Raw genomic sequence first — 15686 nt, forward strand, 5'->3', positions numbered from 1 at the left:
GTTTATTCATTTATAATTTTCCTAAATTTTGTCAAATTGCCCTTCAAAAAGGTGCCATTAAATTTACAGTTGCACCTTCAATATGTGAGAATGCTTGTTTATTCACATGCTTATCAGCATAGGTTATAATCAAACTATCAATATTTCATCTTTTCCAGTATAATAGGCAAAAGTGATATCTCATTATTTTAATTTTGCAATTCTTTAGAATGAATCCAAAGGCATTTTTATATGTTTGTGGGCCATTTGAAGCCACACTGCCTGGATTTGTATCCTGGCTCCATAGTTTAGTAACTTGTATGAACTTATGTGACTTACGTGAACTTGAGCAAATTACTTAACCTTTCTGTGCCTCATGGGTCACTTATGATGATTATATGAGTTAATATTTATAAAGTACTTAAATCCATGCTTGGCAGATGGTATATAAGTATTTGACAGAAATAAAATTTACATTTCTTTCTTTGTCCTGCCTGTTCATTTACCTAATTTTCTGTTGGTTTCAATAGGTGTTTTAATATTTTGTTAAGTGGTTAACCATTGATCGTTTACTAGCTAGAGTTCTAAGCAAGTGAAACATGTCATGTTTAGTTTTGAATTATAAAACCTAAGAAGATTCATCTAACTCAGACTTCATTTTTTATAGGATTAAGGGAAGGATTTTGTTTTAATTCTGTAAGTTCAGTGTTGAAAAGTGACTGAGGTTATAAGTCATTATTTCAGGGAGGTCGGCTTTCTTTCCCTGCTTCGTGTGAGAGTTTTGATGCTGCTAATCTGATTACACCTCCTTACATCCTTAGCTCTAAGATTCTGAAGATTAAGAGATTCTGGGGTTTCCCCCCCTCTATCCATTAAATTGTTACCATGGTTATTGGGCTCCCCAAACAGTACCTCAAATTCCTTCTGATTTATGGAAGCGGCATCTTTAAGATGAATAAGCACTCTGCTGGTTTGGCTTCAGGAAACTTAGGTAAGAGTTCCAGTTTGAATGTACCTACTAGTTCTCTTTGAAAAAGTTGTTTCATTTTTCTGAACCTCAGTTTTCTTGTCTATAAAATGAAGGTAACAGGGACTTCCCTGGTGGCGCAGTGGTTAAGAATCCACCTGTCAATGCAGGGGACACAGGTTCGAGCCCTGGTCCAGGAAGATCCCACATGCCATGGAGCAGCTAAGCCCGTGCTCCACAACTACTGAGCCTGCGCTCTAGAGCCCGTGCTCCGCAACAAGAGAAGCCACCGCAACGAGAAGCCTGCGCACCGCAACGAAAAGTAGCCCCCGCTCGCCGCAACTAGAGGAAGCCCGCGTGCAGCAATGAAGACCCAATGCAGCCAAAAAATAAATAAATAATTAATTAATTAAAAAAATGAAGGTAACAATCTCTATCTGTGTCATAGAGTAATTACGAGGGTCAAATGAAAGGAAGATTTGTTTTTTAAAACTTCAGGCATGATAATGTTGATGATGAAGGGAATTTGTTTTGTTTTGCATTCACATAGTATCTGTTTTGGGGAAATAAAATATATAGATATTTGAATTTACATGGAGAGTTTTTGATACTCGAATGTTGTGAGGGGTAGGTGAGATATTTTTCTTCTTCAAGGTATTGAAGAAACTAGGAAGTGAACTGCAGTTCACCAGGAAGTGAATCTCCTGGGGTAAAATGTGGCAGTACTAATAAAAGTTGCTCTTTGAGTGTTTACTGTGTATCAGATAGTGTGCTACATGCTTATAAACAGTAGCTTATTAGTGGAGGTTAAGGAACTGGCTTAAGACTGCACAGCTGCTAAGTGGCAGAGCCAGGATTTGAATCCAGTTTGTTTTTCTGTCTCCAAAACCTTATGATCAGGACAGTATAGCAGCCAGGTTGCATGGGTTCAATTCCCAGGTCAAGTTGCTTAACCTCACTGTTTCCATTTTTACATCTGTAGAATGGGGATGATAACAGCATCTCCCTCTGAGGGCTGTTGGTTGTCCTGAGGATTCAGTGCTTGTAACAGTGCCTGGACCATTGTAAGCATTTCATAAATGTTTGCTCTTATTATAATTGATGGTAATTTCTATACCCTTCTGGCTTCTTTGTTTCTGCCCCTTGACCCTCTCCTTTTGGCTTTAGGCCCAAATGGTGGCATCTCAGATATTTTTGTCTCCTTGGTTCCCTTGTCTGTGTGGCATACACGGCCCTGGCCATTCCATCTGGTGCAGGAGGAGAGAGTGTGGTAGGCCTGCTCCTAGTGGAGTGCTGTGGGGCAGTTGCTGCAACCGTCTGGGGTGGCATGTGTTTGCTGGGAGGGAGGAATGTGAGGCCAGCATGCAAGGATCCACCACCAGCATTCTGTGAAGAGAAGCTGTGTGCACTTAAAGGGGGTGTACCTGTGAGACTCAGTATTCACCTTGGCTTTACAAGAGCAGGCTCTAGTGCAGCGATTACTAAACCTGGCTAGTTCATCGAAAGCACTTGTGACTCAAATTCCTACCAGACCTACTGCATTACTCACCGTGGTGGGACTCAGGCTTCTGTAATTTTTTTTTTTTTATGGTTTTTGAGTGGTTAGCCAGGTTCGGGAGCCGCTGGCATGCCATTTGTTCCTGTGTCTGTGCAGGACAAGCTCCAGCCAACTGTGGCAGGGGTATGTGTATGTGACTTGGAAAACTCGTAGGAAGAGGAGCTCCCCCACTATCTAGTAGACTCTGTTCTTGGCAGCCCTATAAAGATGAATTTGAAATACAGGTATACAAGCAGATGAGTGAAAGGATTCCATTACAGAAATAACAAGGGGCAGGATTTGATCAAAGTAATTTGTCAGTATATTTTATTTGGTTCTTGTGTTTATGCAGATTCCTCATCAACACTTGCTTATTCTCACACGTGCAAGTTAGATACACAAAAGCGAATAGCCATTGAATATAATTTTGATGTTTAATTATTTTTTAATTGAAGTATAGTTGATTTACAATGTGTTAATTTCTGCTGTACAGCAAAGTGACTCAGTTATACATATATATATATTTTTTAAGATCATTTATTTTTGGCTGTGTCAGGTCTTGGTTGAGGCATGTGGGATCTTTGTTGAGGCATGCAGGATCTTTCGTTGTGGCGCACGGGCTTCTCTCCTCTAGTTATGGCGTGTGGGTTTTCTCTTCTCTAGTTGTGGCGCGTGGGCTCTGTAGTTGTGGCACACGGGCTCCAGGGCGTGTGGGCTCTGTAGTTTGCAGTACGTGGGCTCTAGTTGAAGCACGCGAGCTCAGTAGTTGTGGTGTGCGGGTTTAGTTGCTCCGCGGCATGTGGGATCTTAGTTCCCTGACCAGGGATCGAACCCACGTCCCCTGCATTGTAAGGTGGATTTTTTACCACTGGACCACCAGGGAAGTCCCTATACATTCTTTTTTATATTCTTTTCCATTATGGTTTATCCCAGGACAGATATATATATGTTATTTATTTATTTGTTTGTTTATCTAGTTATTTATTTATTTACAGTGTTGTTAATTTTTCATGCAGCTTTATAGAAATTGTTAGAGGGCTGTTTTCCCAGTGATACTCAGAGAATGAATTAAGTGAGTAATGCACATTCCATTTTATATTTGAGAAATCATGATTAGAGTGGAATGTTAATATGGTTAGCTGGAGTGAGACAATATTGACATTGTTGCTAAGATATTTTACCAGACATGTCATTGAGGCTGCTGCTTCAAAAACTGAGCAATGCTTTTTTCTTTTTTTTTCCTCCCTCCCTCCCTCCCTTCCTTTCTCCCTTTCTTCCTTCCTTCTTTCTTTTGTGATGGTGGTGATGGTGTTGGTAATGATGGAGCAGGAATATAACAAATAAAATGACAGAGTCAAAGAGTGAAAAGTCATCTCATTCTCTCCCCTACTCCCTGCCCCCCAGTACAGGCCTGAAAGGGATCTTGATAAAAAGCCACATGTACACAATTGATTTATTCTGCTGCTTTCTAGAATGTATACTGAGTTGGCTGTATCGTATTTTTAATCTGTTTGTGGGGGAGAAACTTTAAATGCTGCTTAGAAACTTTGAGGCATTTTCCCAAAAATGTTTATAGATCCCATTTTCCTTGTAAGGAGTTGAAGCAGGATAAATGGTACTGTTCCCTGTACTCTCCCTTTCTCTTGTAACGAGGCCTGTTGGCAGACAGTTTTGCTGATGGAACTGCCAGAGTTTGGATTTGAGTAGTTAGTGAGGGGTGGTGTACTGGTTATGGTATTGTTCTAAAAGTCTTTTTCCCTCCACTTATTTTTCCACCCCCAAAATGTCAGCATGTCCAATATGACAGAATGTTCCTGATGATTATCATTCAGAGAAACATGACGTGCTAAATTATCTGTAGATGATAGTCAGAATTTCTTAAGCACCAGCAGCACTCCATGTTCGTTATGCACCTTGGTCAGGGGATCCACATGGTGTGTGAAGGCAGACCAGGGTAGTGCCGTGATGGAGAATTCTGACTGTGGTCTCAAGTCTGCCTGGGTTCAAATCTGGATCTACCGCTTACAGGCAACTTACTTAGGTTCCCTTAGCCTTAGTTTCCTCATCTGTAACTAGGGGGCAATGACAGCATTTACTTGCAATGGAATAGGTTGAAAAAATTAGCTAATGGATATAAAGTGCTTAGCAGGGGGTCTGTTACACCAAGTAAGGTCTTAATAATGGCTAGCTTAATCACCCTCATTATTAGGGCAGATATATTCAGTGAGCATTACACATACAGTTAAAACAGAAAACTCATAATAAATCCTGATGTGTTACCTGGGTACTTAACTTAATGTGAAGCTCAAGGGTAAGTGAGCTCTAATAGTTATGGTGGCACTAGGTGTGTAATTGAGGTGGAGGATGGCTTTAGGAGTTGGATATCCAGTGTGTCATTACAGTCCCCAGGGCTGCCTTATGGCACAGTTCTGGGGCACTGTCACATAGATGTGCGATGTGGGGACGATGGTCCTTCCCTCATCATTCCTCAGTCACACCCACCCCCTCCCAAGGAAGTTCTGTGTAAAAAGTGGAGTTTTCTATGTTGTTATAAATAAGAGGGTATATTCAGGTTGCCGGTTTTTAGTTTAATGCTAAGAGAAGGATTAATTTTTTGGAGATTGGAAGTTAAAAGCAGAGAAAAGTGTAGACAGAGCTAGGGCAGTGAGGTTCCTTTTGACTACTTTGAAGTATATAGTTGAACCTTGAACAACATGGCAGGGAGGTGTGGTGACCCTCCTCGCAGTTGAAAATCTGCATATAACTTATAGTCAGCCCTCTGTATATGTGGTTCCTCCATCTCTGCAGTTCCACGTCCGTGCATTCAACCAAGCACAGATTGTGTAGTACGGTAGTTTTTACTATTAAAAAACAATCATCTGTGTATAAGTGGACCCACGCAGTTCCAACCCATGTTGTTCAAGGGTCAACTGTACAGGGTAGGGAACTGGATCTTGGACCACACAGTGGCTGTCACAGGAAGCCAGTCCATAGCTTCACTGTGGGAATAATCAACAAGGAAGAACACCCCCGATCAGTAAGACCTGAGAGAAAGATGACTATGGACAGTTTGGGCTAGATGGATGAGGGCGAATCAGCCAGGTGGATTAAGTAAAACCAGTGGGCATAGTGAGAAGAGCCTGGATAAAGGAAAAGTGAGCCCTCCTTCCTGAAGAAAGGAACTCATGAGAGCAGGAACTTGACAGGTATCCAGTGGAGGGGCTTGCTGGGAAACCTCTGGAAGTAAAAGGAGATAGATATAAATTTATGTTTCACATAAATGTTTAATGGAAAAGTGTGTTTTGTCTTATAAAACATTCTCGTTATGAAAATGTCAGAACATACGTCAACCTTAAAATGTAAAAGGAAGGGAAAAAACCATTGATACTTCCCACCCTCTTAGGAATAACCGTATCAACGTTTTATTGAATTTCCTTCTGGTTTTTGGTGGTGCATATTATTTTCCCATTGTCATCATATGGCATATACAAAATTGTGCACACTAGCTTAAATGTTTATCCCGCATGTTTGAAAAATGATCCTGTGGTAAACTTAAATGCCTCCTTTTTTGTTGATTTCAGTTCCTTGGCAACGAAAATGGTCATTATGGTGTTCTGTGCTACTCTCCTTCTTTGGGGTGCGTTATTGGTGAGGAGCAGTAAAGAGAGCTTTCTCTGCCCAGCGTCACAATCATGTAGAAAATGTTAGCCATTGTTAACAAGTTGTGGCACAGGACACTATTGTTTTAAGAGGTCACCAGATACAGAGGTTCTTTCTGGGGACTTCCCTGGTAGCGCAGTGGTTCGGAATCCTCCTGCCAATGCAGCGGACACGGGTTTGAGCCCTGGTCCAGGAAGATCCCACATGCCGCAGAGCAACTAAGCCCGTGTGCCACAACTGCTGAGCCTGCACTCTGGAGCCCGCGAGCCACAACTACTGAGCCCACGTGCCACAACTACTGAAGCCCGCGCGCCTAGAGCCCGTGCTCTGCAACAAGAGAAACCACCGCAATGAGAAGCCCGCACACTGCAACAAAGAGCGGCCCCTACTCGCTGCAACTAGAGAAAGCCCGTGCCCAGCAACAAAGACCCAACACAGCCAAAAATAAATAAATTTATAAAAAAAGAAAAAAAAAGAAAGAGGTTCTTTCTGCACCATGGGGTGAAGGATATGGTTTGAAAAACTCATTTCCTGAGTGAGAAGGGAGTGGAAGCAGAAGAGGGACAGTTGAGTGAAGTGTTGAAGGCTGGGCATGAGTTATAGTTTATTGCTTCCCCCCCCCCCCCACTCATAATGTCCCCACTGTTGGGTAGTTCATTTTGATTCCTAAGTAACTTTTTCCTCAAAAAGGATAAATGGGCTGGGCGTTTTCTGAGCCTTTGAGTACCTGAGAATGTTTTTTGGTTGGTATTGTACTTGATAGAAAACTTGGTTTGGCTTTATAAGGTTTGGTCATGCTATTTGCTCCCTCAGGTTTCAAAGATACTGCTTTTTGGCTTTTGGCTCTTGATGTTGGAGAAGAGAAGTGTTGTGAGTGGAATTGTGTCCCTCCAAAAAGAAAACGTTGAAGTCCTAACCCTTGATACCTGTGAAAGTGACCTTATTTGGAAGTAGGGTCTTTGTAGACATAATCAAATGAAAATAAGGTCATAATAGATTAGGGTGGGCCCTGCTCTAATGACTGGTGTCCTTAGAAGAGACCCAGACACAGGGAAGTATGACATGTGATTATGGAGGTAGAGCTTGGAGTGATGTGTCTACAAGCCAAGGAACGTTGAGGATTGTAGGCAACCCCAGGAACTAAGAGAAAGGCATGGACCATATTCTTCCCTGGAGTTTTCAAAGAGAGCATGACCCACCTGACGCCTGGATTTTGGACCTACAGCCTCCAGAAATGTGAGAATAAATTTCTGTTGTTTAAATAACCAAGTTTGTGATACTTTGTTACAGCAGCCCTAAGAACTAATTGAAGAAGTCTGAGGGCAGTTGGGTTCTAGGTTCTGGTTCCTTTGAAAGTCTCTGCAGTTTTGTTTCCCCTTAATTATTTTTATAAAACTATATACTTACCTGGATGCTTGTGATACTTTTTTTTTTTTTTTAAACTATCAACTTAAAGTTTTGCCAGGATATGTCTAGGTATAGGTCTCCCTCTAGGGAAACAGCCTAGAGCACTGTGAGTCCTATTTTTTTTTTTTGCCATTGGCCTTAGCAATATTGTTTTTGAAGTATAGTTGATTTACAGTGTTGTGCTAATTTCTCCTGTATAGCAAAGTGACTCATTTATACACATATATACATTCTTTTTTTATATTCTTTTCCATTATGGTTTATCCCAGGAGATGGGATATAATTCCCTGTGCTCTACAGTAGGACCCTGTTGTTTATCCATCCTAAATGTAATAGTTTTCATCTACTAACCCCAAACTCCCAGTCCATCCCTCTCCCTCCCTCCGCCCCCTTGGCAACCACAAGTCTGTTCTCTATGTGAGTCTGGTTCTGTTTTGTAGATAGGTTCCTTTGTGCCATATTTTAGATTCCACATATAAGTCACATCATATGGTATTTGTCTTTTTCTGACTTCACTTAGTATGATCATTTCTAGTTGCATCCATGTTGCTGCAAATGGCATTATTTCTTTCTTTTTTATGGCTGAGTGGTATTCCATTGTATGTATTCTTTATCCATTCATCTGTCGATGGACATTTAGGTTGTTTCCATGTCTTGGCTATTGTGAATAGTGCTGCTGTGAACATTGGGGTGCATGTATCTTTTTGAATTATGGTTTTCTCTGGGTATATGCCCAGGAGTGGGATTGCTGGATCATATGGTAGTTCTATTTTTAGTTTTCTGAGGAACCTCCATAGTGTTTTCCATAGTGGCTGCACCAACTTGCATTCCCATCAACAGTGTAGGAGGGTTCCCTTTTCTCCACACCCTCTTTAGCATTTGTTATTTGTAGACTTTTTAATGATGGCCATTCTGAGGCGGGTCCTTTTTTAATTTGCAAACCACAATTCAAAAAAGATTGGTTTTTTTTCTTTGAGTTTTTAAAATTATTTTGTCCTTGTTTCTCCTCAGAAATACCTCTGTTTTCCATATCTGTAATCTTTTCTTGCATCATGAAAATGTTTGCCCCTTCCCCCTACATCCTGGGGACACCTCCTCAAGCTTGTTCTTTATCACTGAGTGGACTTTCTGTAGTGTTAGTTCTACTCTTTATGCCTGAAATGTGGATAATAATCGGCTATTGCTTTTGAAATGTCCTTGCTTTTCTTCCTCTTTAATATTAGTCTATACTAATCAAAAAAGAAATGCCATATGAAGGGTATAGAGGCCATGTCCCCCTATATTCTATTGAGGGGGACAAGCAGTTCACTGAATTTTTATCTCAGCCTTCTTTGTTTGAATCTTCAAAAAGATAGCCCCTTTCCTTTTGCTAATAAGCTACATTCTCCTCAGTCTCCCACCATTTATTATTTTGAGGGGGCTGTTTGGGGAGTTGCCTTTTCATGGAAAGAGAAAAGATCTCATCAGCTCTGTTTTATCTACTGGAGTCTGTTGGTTCCTGCTGGTGGCTATAGGGGGAGATACTGGAGCCAACACCGGGGCAGGGGTTGGATGTCTCCCCATCCTGTGGGCTGAAGCCTGGTTAGGCCACCAATTGTTGCAATAAAAACAAAGGATGCTCCATTGTCATCCTTAAAATTACTAGGAATTCTTTCCTTTTCTGGCACTCCCTTATCTTTTGGAGTAGATTTTGCACTTGTGAGTTGTTGTCTTTTACTTTGTAGTTACAGGTATTTTATCAGGGTGTTGGGAGGGCTGTTAGCCAGATACAATAGTTTAAAACAGAAACGGGAATTCGTGCTTTTACCGCCCGCACCCTACCTCTACCCTGCCCCTCTCCACCACTGGCTGCTCCCCTCTTCCTCCTACCTCTGTATTCCTAGGGCCTGTCCTGCCTTATTCCTTTCCCTTTTAGCTTCTCCTTATTCCCCTACCCCCCATCTAACAGGTCCCCATGGCTACCCCTCCCTCATCTTGCCCTCTCCCTGGCAGACCTGGTGTTTCCCTAGGGCTCTGGGTTATCCTGTGTGAGCTGCTTCCACGAGTGCGCCCACACTCCACCCACAGCAGCAGAGATGACCAGGACATGGAAGAGCCAGGGTGGAGGGTGAGGAGAGAGGAAGATTGTGCTACACAGGGGGAGTGAGAATGCTTGGGGCTGCCGAGAATCCCACCTCTTTCAGAGCACAGCCCTGGGGCTCTTCTTACTCCCCTGTCCTGTGTCCACCGTCAACCAGAAACAAGCTCACCTCCGACCAGTCAGCACACACACCATCACTTTGAACAGTCTTTGTGGAAGGGAGCTTCATCTCACCCACTTGCCAAGTTAGGCCATAGTGTGTGGCCCAGTTAGACTTAAGGTCTTCATATCCACACCTGGCTCAATCCTAGGAAACGTAGATTTAAAATATTTATAGGAAACATATGCACATAGCAAAAACTGTAAACCATTTAAAAGTGTATATACTTCCCATCCATGTTCCCAGTTGGTCAGTTCCTGTTCCCAGAGGCAACCACTGCTCCTGGATCCTGTGTGTCCTTCTTAGAGACCTTCCATGCATGTACGAGTGTGTATATTTACATTATTTATATATACATAAAAAAAATACAGTGTGTGCACATGTGTATATAAACACAGGTGTGTATATATACATACACTCAAAGAATGCACATTGTGCATAATGGGAACCTTTATTTAATCATCTACATGATTATTCCCTCAAGTTTCTTTTCCTTTTCATCTCCCTCCCACCACTCCCTCCCTACCCCTTCTCTTGTAATAGGAACACAAAACGTTTCAGATCTTTTTGACCACTTTCTTGTGGTCTCACAATCTTTGGTGGTTCTCCGTCCTGGCTGTACGTGAGAATCACCTAGTGAGCTTTCACTCACTGCTGGTGCCCAGGCTGCACCCCAGAGCACTCAGGACAGCCTTCCTGGGAAGGGCTCGGGCTCCCTTCTGTGGCAGGGCTGGGAACTGCAGCTCCAGTCATGTGCAGTGGGCCTGGCAGATCTCAAGAGTCCAAGTGTGGAGTGTTTGACAGGACCCGTGGACTTGGGGAATGAGTTTATCCCAACAAGGAGATGTAGAATAATGAATTCCACGCAGATTTAAGATGAACCCTGAACCCAGGTTGCTTTTGGCCACAGCTGCCCCACGGCTTCCTTCATCACCTGGCCATGTAGAGTGTCAGGATTCTGTGTCCTGTGTGGTGGGAATGGCATTCAGCACATCCACCCCAGGCAGAGAGAGCAGGCCCGGAGGCTGCAAGAGTTAATGAGTTTACAGTATAAAGTGAAAGAAGAAGAAACTATTTAGGGCGCTTGATGACTGAACATCTATCTCGGATCTACTTTGCTTGTATGGTGACAGCATAAGGTGTGACTGAAAGAAAATTAATGAACACTGGGCCTGGGTGCCTCCCAAATGGAGTGCTGTGGAGCTAATTAAGCAGCCAGCACGAAAAGTGAAAATAGGTGAGGGAACAGGTTTCTTCTCACAGTGGCCCGGTACTGTGTGCGTGTAGACCTACCTAGACTATTTTTGGTCTTCCCTGTTAGGTATACAAAACGATATAATGTGGAAAGGCATTTCTCAGTAGCCTTTCCTTAGGGGAGCAGTACCGAGAGAATGGACTCTGGATCGCACTGCCTGGGTTCAGACCTGACTCTGCCGTTTGCCGGAGTCCTTGGGCGAGATACTTGATGCTTTCCGTGCCTCAGTTTCCTCATTGAAGGAGGGACATAATACTAGCACCTACCTTCATGAGTTGGCTGCAATGATATAAAGTGCCTGAAACCCTGTCCTAACACATAGTATATCTAAAAAAGCATTTATTATGTTAAAATGCATCCTCCGGGGCTTGGGAGTGGGAGTGTTTCTGAGGTCATATACATATTCTTAAAGCTCAGAGTCTCTTGCATGGCAACATGCCTTAAAGGGAAAACTTTGACAATTAGAGAGGAAATGCCAGTCTGTTTACTCATCTGTTTTGGAATAAAGTACATTTGGTTCTGTAACCCTTGAGTATTAAGAATAAAACTGTGAGGATAGTCTTTACTGAGCTCTGTTTAGAACCCACTTGGAGTTTTGAAGACAAAAGGGTAAACTTGTCCTATTGACCAGATTTTTCTGTACTCTGGAGTTAGCTGCTTTGTTGCCTCTCAGCAGTATTGTTTGAGAATTAGTCATGACTGTGTGAATAATGTTTTGGAAAATTGCTTTCTTGGATACATTAATCTTTCTTTTTGAAAATGCACATTAACAATCAGCTCTGGCTGGGTAGTTGGGGAGATCCTATAAGATGTAAAGCAGTTTAAAGTGCTTTCAGTTGCAGAGAGAAACTTCTGAGGGTTTCAAAGATGATACTGGATCTTGCGGGAGGAAACTTTTTCCAATTTTCTAGGTTTCTGTAAATATATATGAGTTATATGGTCATAAAGCCTTATGATGGAAAATATGTTTAAGAAACATGAGAGCACTCCCAGGCAGGGACTGCACAAAAGATGCCCTGACACATTTAATGCCCTAGTTAAATGTATTGCACAAGTCCCGTTTTCTGGAACTGGATAAACAGAACATCTTTTCTCTTTCTATTCTAAGCTTCCATTCCCCCCTCCTCCATCTAGCCACTTCAATGGCACAATAAATGGTAATCTTACTTCCTGCATCTGCAGACCTATTTACCTGAATGTCTAAGCTCACCCTTGCCTTTCTCAGATGTACTCTTTTTGAAATGCAGTTTTACTTTCATCTCCCTGGCTTCGTTGTCCTCATTTTTTTTTTAAGCCCTCCCTAATCCTGCACTCCATGCACTTTAATCTGTAATGTTGGACATTGCCATTCTGCATAGCCACCTTTAAACATTCATCATCTCCCAGGTTCGCATTTTCTGCCATTATGAGTTTAAATCCCTTTTCACAGCCTGTAATAGTGGAAAAAATTAAAAAAGAACTGTTATCAAAAGCCATTTCTGCCAATTTAAAAAGCCTTATTGGATGGCTTTATCCCCTTTGATAATTCTATTATCTTTGCAAACTATGACTTGGATTTAGTTTTTGTGTGTGTGAGTAAGTATATATGTATGTGTATTTACTTTTATTTATTACATATATATGTATGTGTATTTACTTTTATTTATCACAAACAGGAAGAACCTTATACCCTCATGCCCTTTCTGGTCTTTTATTTTTGAAACTCAGAGTTGGTGATTTTAAAATAAGAAAAGGTATGTGTGTGTGTGTATGTTATGTATATGAATGACAGAGACTGTATGTGACCTACAAAGCCTAAACATTTATAGCAGAAATGTGCTGACCCCTTTATAGAATTAACTCATTCAATAACATGTCTATTTTGGGACTTCCCTGGTGGTCCAGTAGCTAAGACTCCGTGCTCCCAATGCAGGGGGCCTGGGTTCGATCCCGGGTCAGGGAACTCTATCCCACATGCCGCAACTAAGAGTTCACATGCCACAACTAAAGATCCCGTGTGCTGCAACTAAAGATCGCAGGCAGCAATGAAGATCCCACGTGCTGCAACTAAGACCCAGCACAGCCAAATAAATAAATGTTTTTAAAAAAATAAAAACATGTCTATTTTGAGTACCTCCTTTTTTTTTTTTCAAAGTTAAGTTCTTAAATATGTAGAGTAGTGAGTATGTGAGAGCATGAGCCAGCCACTTGGGGGGATTTTGGAAGTTGTATCTGTGGCCCTGCTCCTCACGGATAACCCCCATGCCCTGGCTTCTTGTCTGAGAACCTGTGTGATTGGACTAGGTGCTCTCTGAGAGTGAAAGCACGTTGGGGTGGATGTGAGTGTCCATGGTGAATCAATGGGAAACAACTGCCAGGGGAACTGGAGGAGGTGGTTGATAATATGGTTTTCCTACCCTGGAAAGGATGCGTCATTCTACCTGGCCTGGGCATTTCTGCTGCAGCAACAGGAAGGGGGACTGAGGTGTATTTCCCATCACTTAATTGAGGTGGGGAATAAAATAGGTCACAGTCAACAGAAAAACCTGTATTCAAAGCTAAAAGAAATGTGCTGGCCATGCTGGTTGTTGCAGTGAGATGTTTTTAATTCCTCTTAAACCTCTTTAAGCATCTGTTGAGGAATGTTCAATCAACTGGAGAATTTCTGGTGTCATGTTGCCTAGAACCAATATTGTTTAGTCCTATGGATGCCCCAGGAGACTTTCACTTTCTGGCACTGGCGTTGGCATCCTTATGATGCTCTTGGACTGACTTTGACCTGAACCCCTTGCCTGATGCAGTTAAAGCACCAGACTCCGGAGTGCTGTCTCCAGCTTCTAAGCCACTGGATCACCCACTTCTTTGCGTCGCCTGCTCATACATAAAACTTCTTTCCCTGCTTTGTGCCTTTCTGATAAAAGGAAGTTGGAAGTTAGGGGTCTTTAATTGTGTCTGAAAAATAAACCAACAGAACAGCGTGTTTGGGACTAATATTATGGTGAGATGTCAAAGTAAACTTGAAATAGAAACCCTGCCTCCCCAAACCCCATCTCTAAGTCCCGTTTTATTGCAGACCACATAAAATCAAAGTGCTGGAGCACAGCTGCTCCGAAGGCTGAAGGTCCTCATGGTGATGGCTTTCTTTGGAAACTCATCCCCACCAGATTTGCAGTTAATGAAAATATTTGCTTTGCTTGATATAAACAAAGTTTAGGGGCAGAATTTGTAATTAGGAAACTCTTTAATTCTCTTTTATCCCTCAGTCCCCAATTTCTCTTGTATCACTGAAGAATTCCAAGTATTTAAGAAAATAAACCCTCTCTCAGTAATGCGCTCATTGTTTTATTTCTAATGTTGTCATAAAAGATGCATTTCTCCCTCATTTTGTGTCCTCGTCCAGATTAAGTGACCTGAAATCTGGGGTTTGTTTGTTGACAGTCAGAGATACTCGTGTGTGAGTAGGAAAAGACAGTGCCTTGTCACAGCGCCTGCTCCCATCAGGCCATCCCATAGCTATTTGGGTACCCAGGTTGGTGATTTAGGCAATGTAAGGGCAGCCACAGGGCAGGGTAGCTTTCTTCAAGCCACGTGGAAAACCAGTGTCACCTCTTCAAGGCCCCCCACGTTCTGTGTGTGTAACTCCCTGGGGCTGTGGGCTGTGGCCTCAGTGCTTTCCAAGTTCTCGTCTGTCTCCTAGGGTTTCTTGGGACACATCCAGGGATCAGATGACCAGGCACCATTCTTGTAGGTACAGCACCTGCTTGCATTCCTAAGATGAGACGGAGGTGGTGGTGAGGACTGGTCATGAGAACCTGATATTGGACCAGAGAAAACAACCGTCCCTTCAACTGTCCCAAGTCTCAGCATGGTGGACCTTCAGCCCCAGTGGGAGTTGGCATTGTGGTGCACCCACCGTTCTGCCTTAAGATCTGTTTCCTCGCCAGACTGTTGAAGGGGAAGCAGCTAGGAAGCTTCATGCCCTGGCTTAAGACGCCAAGGGGGAGGTTTTTGAAAGATTTCAGGCTTGTCCACGGTGGTGTTAAGATTAGCTCCTGGGTCCTGGGAATTGGTGGTGATGGTATCTTACAGTGCAGGCTCGGGAAGCAGGGTGGGCAAGGGTTGTAAGAGGACCAGGGTGGGAGACACTGCAGTTCACTTGGACTTAGGAAGTAAGGATCTCCATTAACTCCTTCCTTCCTGCTTCCCTCCTTCATGGGCAGAAAGTCATTTGTCTTGGGTGTTTGCATAATGTCCTTGTTTTTGAAAATTCTAGTGAGAGTTTCCTGGTAATTCTCATTGTTTCTTCAAATGTCAGTCATTTGGATATTTAGTTTCCCAAGTTTATTAAAACCCCTTCAAGCATAGCTGGCCCAGCTGAGACTGAAATTACCTTTCTGATGGTGCCAACTTATGCCTTGCGGAACCTGTGGCTTTTCTGTTCACAGCTCTGCTTGTTTTGAGTTGCCTTTGAAAGCCATGCCAGAGCCTGTTTGCCTGTTTTAAATGCCCCCAGGTCTGTGGAGGGGCTAACTCTCTACTTCACCGTGCCTCCTAACATGAAAAACAAGTACAGTGATGCCATTGGGAACTTGACAGTTGGAGTTGCATCCTTTTTGAGTATTGTACACAAAGATCTGCAAAAATTGAGTTCCCACTTGGCTA

The 15686-nt window shown here is 42.6% G+C and overlaps 1 protein-coding gene across 8 annotated transcripts in view; it reads left to right on the plus strand.

Moving 5' to 3' along the window:
* Nucleotides 1–15686, plus strand: part of TANC1 (tetratricopeptide repeat, ankyrin repeat and coiled-coil containing 1) — a 235033-nt gene that overhangs the window by 90884 nt on the left and 128463 nt on the right. The gene's annotated exons all lie outside the window — the stretch shown is intronic.

This window comes from Eubalaena glacialis, chromosome 1, assembly GCF_028564815.1.
Source record: "Eubalaena glacialis isolate mEubGla1 chromosome 1, mEubGla1.1.hap2.+ XY, whole genome shotgun sequence".
Taxonomy (NCBI): Eukaryota; Metazoa; Chordata; class Mammalia; order Artiodactyla; family Balaenidae; genus Eubalaena; species Eubalaena glacialis.